The sequence below is a fragment of the Siphateles boraxobius genome, unplaced genomic scaffold (genome assembly GCF_051911475.1).
Source record: "Siphateles boraxobius isolate OS27281-9 unplaced genomic scaffold, OSU_SipBor_1 19, whole genome shotgun sequence".
NCBI classification, from domain to species: domain Eukaryota; kingdom Metazoa; phylum Chordata; class Actinopteri; order Cypriniformes; family Leuciscidae; genus Siphateles; species Siphateles boraxobius.
This window is the reverse complement of record NW_027508799.1, coordinates 11,077,536-11,087,233: the sequence shown is the minus strand read 5'-3', so window position 1 is coordinate 11,087,233 and position 9,698 is coordinate 11,077,536. Positions and strand designations below refer to the sequence as shown.

General features: G+C 41.9%; 1 pseudogene; it reads left to right on the top strand.

Annotated features, from left to right (window-relative positions):
- Window positions 1–1,633: 1,633 nt before the first annotated feature.
- On the top strand, window positions 1,634–8,317 carry LOC143741496 (uncharacterized; annotated as a pseudogene).
- Window positions 8,318–9,698: the final 1,381 nt, after the last annotated feature.

Sequence of the window (9,698 nt, the reverse complement as noted above, 5' to 3'; positions counted from 1 at the left end):
GCATCAGTAACTTTTTCTCTTTATGATCTGAATCTCATCTCATTGTATGAATATGATTCTCATAGGTTTCATCATAACAAACAAAATATTATTAAGTTCACCTTTTAACTCAATTATTGTGTCATCATTGTTTGATCACTGTTTTCACTTTAGAATTGTCCCAAACACGGCTATCGGTGCCGAACAGTTTGGCCACATGAAATGGACAGATGCAAAAAAAGCAGCAAAAGACCTCCTTGTGGCTGTCTTTGGAAGAGCAACATTGGCAACACACTGCTACACAGGCAAAAGTTCCAATGCCTTCAAAGAAAAAGAAGCAAAGCCACAACTGGAGGCTGAAAAAGTGTCTGACATAATAAGTGAGTAATTTATTTTCCTGAAAAGTTTTTGCAGGATTGCCATATTTTAAAGGCCACTTATTATGCCCCTTTTTACAAGATGTAATATTGGTCTCGGGTGTCCCCAGAATGTATTTGTGAATTTTCTGCACAAAATGCCCCACAGTCAATTTATTATAACCATTTGAAAGTGTCATTTTTGGGGCCTGTTTTAAAAAGAGCTTATTTGGTGTGTACCACCTTAAATGTAAATGAGCTGCATATCCCCGCCCTGCCTTTGGATGAGAGTAACTTGCAAACCTATGGCAATAAACAGTCGGTAGAAGCAGAATGGCTGAGAGTGAGTGAGAGACTCGCTGTTTTGTATGGCATTCAGCCGTACATGTTTGAACAGGAATCAGACCCAGATGATGAAGAGACTCCGGCAGAAGAAACACAAATGAGGATGGACCAGGACGTCTCGGAATGGTTATTTGATACATGTATGTACTTATAGAGTTGTAATTGCGTCCCCTTGGCAATTATGGATGTGCAACACACACAGAGACACACACAAACTGTGATACGTAACGGCGCAATTTTTTGAAACTGCAAACACAAATAATGTGATGAACGTTTGCTACGTACAAACGAAATTACATTTATGTGATGTTTCACTCTCCCCAATATCCCTCGTTCTACAGCTTCGTGTCAATGTGCGGGCCTTTGCATAAACATAGCAATTTTGATGCCTTGCCTTTACAGAAAACATGCACAGTTTTTAATACAATATCTTTAAAAAATATATTTATAAACGTGTGGTTACACACTATACAAACAAGGTTTAAATTATATACACAGACATCCTACGACGACGACAACAACTTTAGACGCATTTGTTGTTGAATTGGCTGACATCGACTGAAATGACTAACGTTATTTGCTCAAAAATCATAAAATACACTTACTTCTACTGGAGGTGACGTTGAATCGCGAACAGTAGGCAACGATCCACACTTGAGGATTAACTTTGAAGCAAGACCTGGTTTGAATTGACCCTCGTTCACAAAACAGTCTGTCAGAAAATGATTTGCGCAAGCATAAAATGTATTTTGGTAGTTTAAGTGGCGCCTTTCCTTCGTAAATAAAATCCATCCACTGCGTTTTCAGTGGCTCTGATGTCGGAAGTAAGTGAAAACTACTATTTACATTATCCGGTTGTTAAGTCGTGACGTAACCGCTCTCCGATAATACTGTTTCCGGGTCCAAATGCCGGGTCCTCTCTACCTACTTACCGCTTTCGCCCGAGTTTTAACATGCCGCAGTGCTGTGTCCCGTGTTGTATAGCAGTTCCGCATCACAATCCGTACACGAAAACTCGCTTCCGGGCATGTAAAAACGTCAGAGCAACCCTTAACGGATTAGACCAATGAACTTTTGATATGTCATTTACTGGGGGAGGGTCTTATCTTCGTTTCTTAGCTTTGATTGGTTCATTTTTGGCCTATGAAATGCTCATAAATGGCGATTTGCTGAGGCGGCGCTGGGTGGGGAACTATGTTACGCGTCACAAGATTCCGTACAGTCATTGTTGGGAGCGTAACATGAAACCGTACAACGGGCCATCATGATTTCGACGACGTGAAGGTATCGTTTATATATAAATTTATGTGAATTACCTTAACTTTTGCTGTTTGTTACTTTATATGCTATGTATATTATCTGTTGTCAGGCCGAAATAACCGATTTGGATGTGTATTTAGTTTCAGTATAAACTTCACGTGTTTTCAACGGTGTGTAGGTAGCAGCTAGCTGCTAATGTTTTATTTGATAAGCTTCTTAGCTTCTGCTGTTCATTATTTGATAGGCTGTGTGTATTATGAAAGCTTGTATCCTCCACCAAAAGTCCTTCATTTAGATCATCATTTAGTTTCAGTATGCTACTTTTTTTTTAATCACTGAGGTCAATAACGGTCACTGTATCAAACATGGCTGTTAGGTTTTAGGAAACTGTGTGCTACAAGAAAACACTGATGCACTTTTGATAAATGTTTTAGGAACATAGACATATTTATTAAAACAAATAAACAAAGAATGCAGTAAATATAGCAATATAAAATAGAACATGTAATTGATATATACAATAATATATCAATAATAATATATACAATAATAATACCAAAACTATTTATAAGCATATTTGTGGATTGCGACTCATGTCACACTCCCTGCACAGCCATGCCTCCTCTGGTACCACATTAGTGACACACTCAGTGTGGTACCAGAGGGTGCAATTTTCACATTGCACCCACTCCACTGTCTCTGTTGCAGTTCCTGGGGGGCTTGGCTGCTTGCAAGCTGCACAGATGTCATTTTGGAGCCACTCCTGCTCCCTCTCTCTCCGTATTCTTTCTCTCTCTTGTTCCCTCTCCCTCTGCTTCTGTCTCTCTCTCTGCTCCTTCACCCTCTCTCTCTGCGCCTTCTCCCTCTCTCTCTGCTCCTTCTCTCTCTGCTTCCTCTTCTTCTCTTCCTCCATCAATGCTTTCCTTTCCTTGACTTCCTCCATCCTCCTTCTCTTCGCCTCCTGCTTCTCCCTCTCTTCCCTCTCCTTCTCAGCTTGGTGAGATGCAAACTCGTCACTGGTAATGCAGCGTGCTCCACCAGGAACCTGCTTCCGCCGCCTCCTCCGGGCCGATTGGTCAAAGCGTGGCGGGACCAGGATGTGGGCGAGCCCCGCCGGGATAATTCCAGCCGCGATCAAAGGATTTGGTGGCCGATGGCAGGTGGGGCACTCTACACAGCCAGCAACAACTGGCACTGATATGCTGTCGGGAGGAGCCGTGGCGATGGTGGTGGCAGGAGGGGCTGGGTGGATCTGGGCCGTGGTGATGGTGGTGGCAGGAGGGGCTGGGTGGATCTGGGCCCTGGCGATGCTGGTGGCAGGAGGGGCTGTGTGGATCTGGGCCGTGGCGATGGTGGTGGCAGGAGGGGTTGGGTGGATCTGGGCCGTGGTGATGGTGGTGGCAGGAGGGGCTGGGTGGATCTGGGCCGTAGTGATGGTGGTGGCAGGAGGGGCTGGGTGGATCTGGGCCGTGGCGATGGTGGTGGCAGGAGGGGCTGTGTGGATCTGGGCCGTGGCGATGGTGGTGGCAGGAGGGGCTGGGTGGATCTGGGCCGTGGTGATGGTGGTGGCAGGAGGGGCTGCGTGGATCTGGGCCGTGGTGATGGTGGTGGCAGGAGGGGCTGGGTGGACTGCCACTGGAGGGATGATCATCATCTGAAATGTAAATTAGAGGAGATAAAGATATTAGTATATCTGGGCCTATTTTTATAATATAAAGATATATTATCTTATTATTGTTTGCATTGTTTCTATTGTATTTAGCCTATGCAGTGTCTATTTTTTGTTATTTTGTTTGTACCTGATCACTGTCCTCCAGTGCGTGCCTGTTCAGGGGGAACAAACCTGTCAGCCGGAACCCCTTCTTTATGTTCGCCACGGTGGCCGCCTTTGGGTAAGCAAATTTTAATATGGAAGAAAAATGCTTTTTCCCCAGGACAAGGTCTCCCCTAACCAGTCCCATATTTGTAGCCAGCTTGGTGAAGGCCTCTTTCAGTGGCCCGAAGAGGGACACATCGAGGGGCTGAAGGGCATGGGTAGTGTGGCTTGGCAGGCACACCAACTCCACACCATTGCCCCGACAGAGGTCCACCACGTCCTTGGACATATGGGTCTCGTGTTGGTCGCAAGTTAGCAGTAGTGGACGCTCTGCCGGAGCATGCTTCAGAAAATGTTCGATCCACCTCACGAACAGGGGCCCATCCATGTAGCCCTTCTCACTGATGGCATACAGGGCGTTGGGGGGGCCATCTAGCGCATAACTGTTACTGGGCAAGCATTGGCCATATATAATCATGGGGGGGATGCTCACACCTGCCGCGCTAGCACAGCAGTGGACGCTGATGTGCTCCCTTGTGACCACAGTTTGGCGATACACATGTTTTTGTCCCCTCTGTGCATACACCTTCTCCTTCCTGCTTTTTTGTTTATCCCCAAAGCCTGTTTCATCACAATTGAACACCAGGTGAGGACGATCATGCCAGCTCTTCCCGGCAAACATGGGCTCCAATATGTTGAAGAGTGCCTCCACACGAGGCACCGTCACACCGAAGACCCTCTGCCGGTCCAGGGGGTCGGGGGTCCTGGCCGACAGCTCCGGGTGGCGTTCCCGGAAACGGCACCACCACATACGGCTCAGCCCATGTTCAAAGTTCACCATTGTCTGGCGTCCTGAGGCCTTGACAATAGCAGTGGCCATCAACGTCGCTACGGCCCTTGTCACGTGGAAGCCGTGCCTGCCCATCCAAATGATATAAGCAACTAAAGATGCCTCTTCCACCGGGAGGAGGGCACGGCTGGGGTGGGGCTGGTAGGCGTAGCGGCCTCGCCGATGGTCCTGAAGAGTGTTGTGGGGGATGCCGTAGCGGACCCCCACCGTTCTCAGGCTCTGCCCTGCCTCCAGTTCCTCCAGGGCTGCCTTCATGTCCTCTTCGGACCATTTTTTATACGTTTTGTTTTGTTTTGGCATTTTCTGAAAACGCACACAAAAGACTTGAGTTTTCTGTTTTGTTTGATTTTAAAAAATAAAGAATATATGGTTCATTCATTCGCCTGTTCATTAGTTCTTTGAGATCACTATAACTATGTATATAAACTTAATAAAATGGGTATAACACTGTTCATTCATTTATTCATTAGCTAGTTATTTGAGATCACTGGGTTGAAGCAAAATGTGTAATTTTTCCTGGGTGGTTTACATTATAACTATGTATATAAACTTAATAAAATGGGTATAACACTGTTCATTCATTTATTCATTAGCTAGTTATTTATTTATTAATTAATTATGTATTTATTCATTAGCTAGTTATTTGAGATCACTGGGTTGAAGCAAAATGTTTAAATTTTTCCTGGGGTGGTTTACATTATAACTATGTATATAAACTTAATAAAATGGGTATAACACTGTTCATTCATGTATTCATTAGCTAGATATTTGAGATCACTGGGTTGAAAAAACAAGATGTTTACATTTGTCCTGGGGGACTTATTTTAATTACTGCTATGGGTGGTAAAAAAGCGTTTAGCAAAAGCTGTTTCTAGCGCAGTCAAAGTGCAGTTTCTTCTGCTTAAGCTGCTAGCTTTAACTTTGTTTATGGACACCCTACCTCATCGTGCAGGGTGTCTTATAGTAGTTAGATTTCATTATGACACAATTTACTTCAGATTTGACTCTTTGGTTGACTTTAACGTCCTTATATCGCTGATCTGCAAAATATTGTTCATTACGAAAAATGGCGCATTCAGTCACCTCAGGTCGTTTCCAAGACCTCGTGAACATAGTTTTTAAACCGCTGTTTAAAATGGGGTTTTATTAACCTTATAACACACATTTTAGGTTTAAAATGTTCAACACCAATAACCATTACGTTTAACTTCAATACTATAGACCACATGACCAAAACTTCATTCATTTCATTCGCTGACTCTCTTCCCTCCTTCACCGGAGTCTACGCGAGATCCCCGCCCACCGCCATTTTTAAACGTCACTCGGGTGTCCTTGTACTTACCGCTGAAATGTCGTCTTCAAAGGGCGTGGACTTCGACAATGAGTGAAGAAGATCAAATATGAAAAAACACAGTTTCCAAAGGTATATATAACTTTATTTGACCTGGAAGTGATTCATTGTACATTTGATTCAAAAGGTCACTGTACGGATTCATGTTACGGAAGCGCCGCTGTACGGATTGTGATGCGGAACTGCTAAATAGATCGGAGTTAAAAAAAACAAGTGACATTCAACTGTCATTCTACTGCTTTCCCTGTGACGAGAAAGATAAGAGGAAATGGCTGCAGTTGATAAGGTAAGTTACAAATCTTAAACGAATGAAGAAACTTTGGCGCCAGTGGGTGCTATCCTTAACACCCACTGGCGCTGAAGCGAAACCAGCCCTTTAAGAAAAGGGTTTATGTAGTCTATGGGTTTTATATGTTGTTTGTTGCTATAAACCCAAATCTTGCATCATGTTTCGTTTGTCAGGCCTTGTTTTGCTGCCTAGTTAAGATGAAACTAAGTTAGCTAGCTATGGCTAACTAGCTAACGTTAGCTTTGGCAACAGTCTATAGACAAGTCGAAGCATGAAGATGTGTGTACATAGCAAGGAAAAACATTAGACCAGTTATGATAATCTGCTAACGTTTCTCATTTGTCTGAGATATAAGATCAGACTCATGTCTATTAATGTACTACAACCTGAAACAAACAAACCCCCTTTTAGTGAATTACAGTATTATATTATTATGTAAGACAGTATTATTAGGTGTTATCAAAATTTCACATGTAGTAAGTCAGTCAGGTCACTAGGAAAATACTACAACCTTTGGAACATGAAAAAGTACTTTAGGTGAATTACAGTAATTATTTCATAAACCTATTTGATTGTTTTATGTACAGCAAGCAAGGTATTGTAAGAATTTTACTTGAAATAAGTCTTTCTGATCAATAGGAACATGGTACAACTTTTGAATAATAAAAAATCCCTTTGGTGAATGAATGTAATTTGATTCTAAAAATAATAAGTAATCTTTGAATAATAAAAAATCCCTTTGGTGAATGAATGTAAATTGATTCTAAAAATAATAAGTAATCTTTGAATAATAAAAAATCCCTTTGGTGAATGAATGTAATTTGATTCTAAAAATAATAATAAGTAATCTTTAAAAAAATCTTTTTTTTACAGACGTGAAAACTTCATCCCAAACTGCAACTCTAGGGTGTGCAGTTGGCATTTCCCCAATGGAAAAGCTGCTGGGCCATCAAGATTTGCTTGGAATGAGGGGAAGACTTTCCAATTCCCAGAGCACCTCAGCCATCTCCCTAAACGAAAGAAACAACTGGTCCCTAGCAATGGTGAGGATGACGGAATGGATGCTGACATGGTAGAGACCCCATGTACTTCAAAAAGTCTTGTGGCACTTGAGGTGTAGAATGAGATGCTGAGGGAAGAGAATGAAAAATTGAAAAAACAATTGGAGAAACAGAAGCATATTTTTTCCTTCAGTCAAATTTCTAATAGTCCTGACAGAGTTCAATATTTTACTGGATTGCCTGATGTTGCCACTGTCCTGTTTTTGGAAGCGCTTCTTTCTAAATTTGAGCTAAAATATCATTCTGATTGGACTGTCCAAATTATGCCCTTAGTTGATAAATTGCTCCTGACCTTAATGAAGCTTAGACTAAATTGCGGCCACATAGACCTTGCAACAAGGTTTAATTGTAGCACAGCCACAGTAACCAACATCTTCACCACCATCATTAGTGCCCTGTATGAGATTTTGTATGTCGGATTGCTTGAGAACAACATCCCCTCCACAGGCAAGAATCAAACATCGCTGCCAGACTGCTTCCAGCCTTTCCCTAACTGTAGGATCGTGCTCGACTGCACAGAGGTTGCCGTCTCTAACACAGAGAGGCTTGATGCACAGTGCCATTTGTACAGCCAGTACAAAGGACGAACCACACTTAAGGCTTTAATAGGTGTTGCGCCTAATGGAATTATTACCTTTGCCAGTGACCTGTACAGTGGGAGTGCCTCAGACAAGGCAATAACAGCTAACTGTGGACTTCTCCAACATTTACATCCTGGCGATATGGTTGTGGCAGACAAGGGCTTCACAATTCGGGACATTTTGCCAGAAGGAGTTTCCCTGAACATCCCGTCTTTCCTCGTCAATGGACAATTTACGCAGGAGGAAGTGAACAACAACCGATTCATTTCAAAAGCTAGGATACATGTGGAGCGTTCAATTCAGCGACTGAAATTGTTTCACATTTTGGACCACATTCCATACCAGTTCAAACAAAATATAAACAAGATACTTAAAGTGTGTGTGTGTCTTACAAATTTACAAACACCCATTCTCCGTGAAATTGGATGAGTTAACTATTGTATATACATGAAATTCTGGGTGTAATTCATGTCTGTATATAAATAACTGTATTTATAGTTTTATTTTAATTATATATTTTTTTATTTTAAGGTGTCATTGTAACAGTGTAATTATATATTGAAGTACTGAGTAATATTAATTAACTACATGTACTTACTATAGGGTTAGGGTAGGATTAGGGTTTGGTTGAGGGTTAGTTGCATGTAATTATGCATCATTTACTGTTATTACTATGTAACTATGTAAGTACATGCAACAAATGTAACACACTGTAAAATAAAGTGTTACCTTTATAAGTTCTGTAGCATGAAGGGCCTACCAAACTATAATAATAAATATGTAAAAATTTGTGACATAATATAGATGTTAAATAATAATTAAAAATAAATATGTATAATAAATAAATTACCTGGCTCGTGTGAAATGTCACATTTTCATTTATTTGCACATTTTACAGCACTTACAACTGTGAGAGAATGTATGGTAGGAAACAATCTTTATAAAATATTTCCAGAGTGTCAATGTTCAGAGCCCATGTAGGGTCTTTGAGCACTGGTAGAAGGACAAGGTCAAGAGGAGTCCACACAAGCAGGTGACAGCTGTTAGCTCCGGTCAGGTGCAGATTTCCCTGGATCTGATGCCAGTAGTTGTGAGTTTGTTTTAGCGTCAGGGAACCAACCACTTCATCGAACTCCATGAAAAAGTCCCTACTCTCCGCTGCCTGCAGGATAGTCTTGGTTCTGGCTGACCACGGACACTTGACTTCAATCATGCAGTTTCCAAACACCGTCCCATCCGGAGATCCACCAAGCAGGCCGCTATCAGACAGGAACAGTCCCCTCTCTTGTATAAAAACACCAGTGCGCTCAGTGTATTCCTGCTTTGCCCTTGGCTCATGCAGGATTCCCCAATCACATGCCTTGGCGGGAGGGGACAAATTCCACTTAGTCTTAATAAGTGTATTCTTAGACACAGATGCCTTCATTTTAAATATTCACTTATTAACTACAACTTACTTTAGATCCTTCTTTGAGGTTGTACTGGCCAAGCAGGGTTTTGAATAAGGAAGGAGGGTAAGACTTCTGCTTGATTGCTGCCAAGACCAAACCAAAGTTACTTGCTGTTATCCTTTTCTTGCGATATGCAAACCTGTTAAAAGAAACCAACCATGAGAAAGATCAATTTTGCTCAACAATTGGCATTACAGTTTCATGTAAAATCAATCTGACATTCTGCAGCGCACTTTCTAAATTCTGAGCAAATTTACAGCCTTTAGCAGACACTTTTATCCATATCAGCTTACAATAAGTACATTTATCGAAAGAAACTAACATTCTCTTAGAGCAGGGGTGTATTTATTAATAAGCTT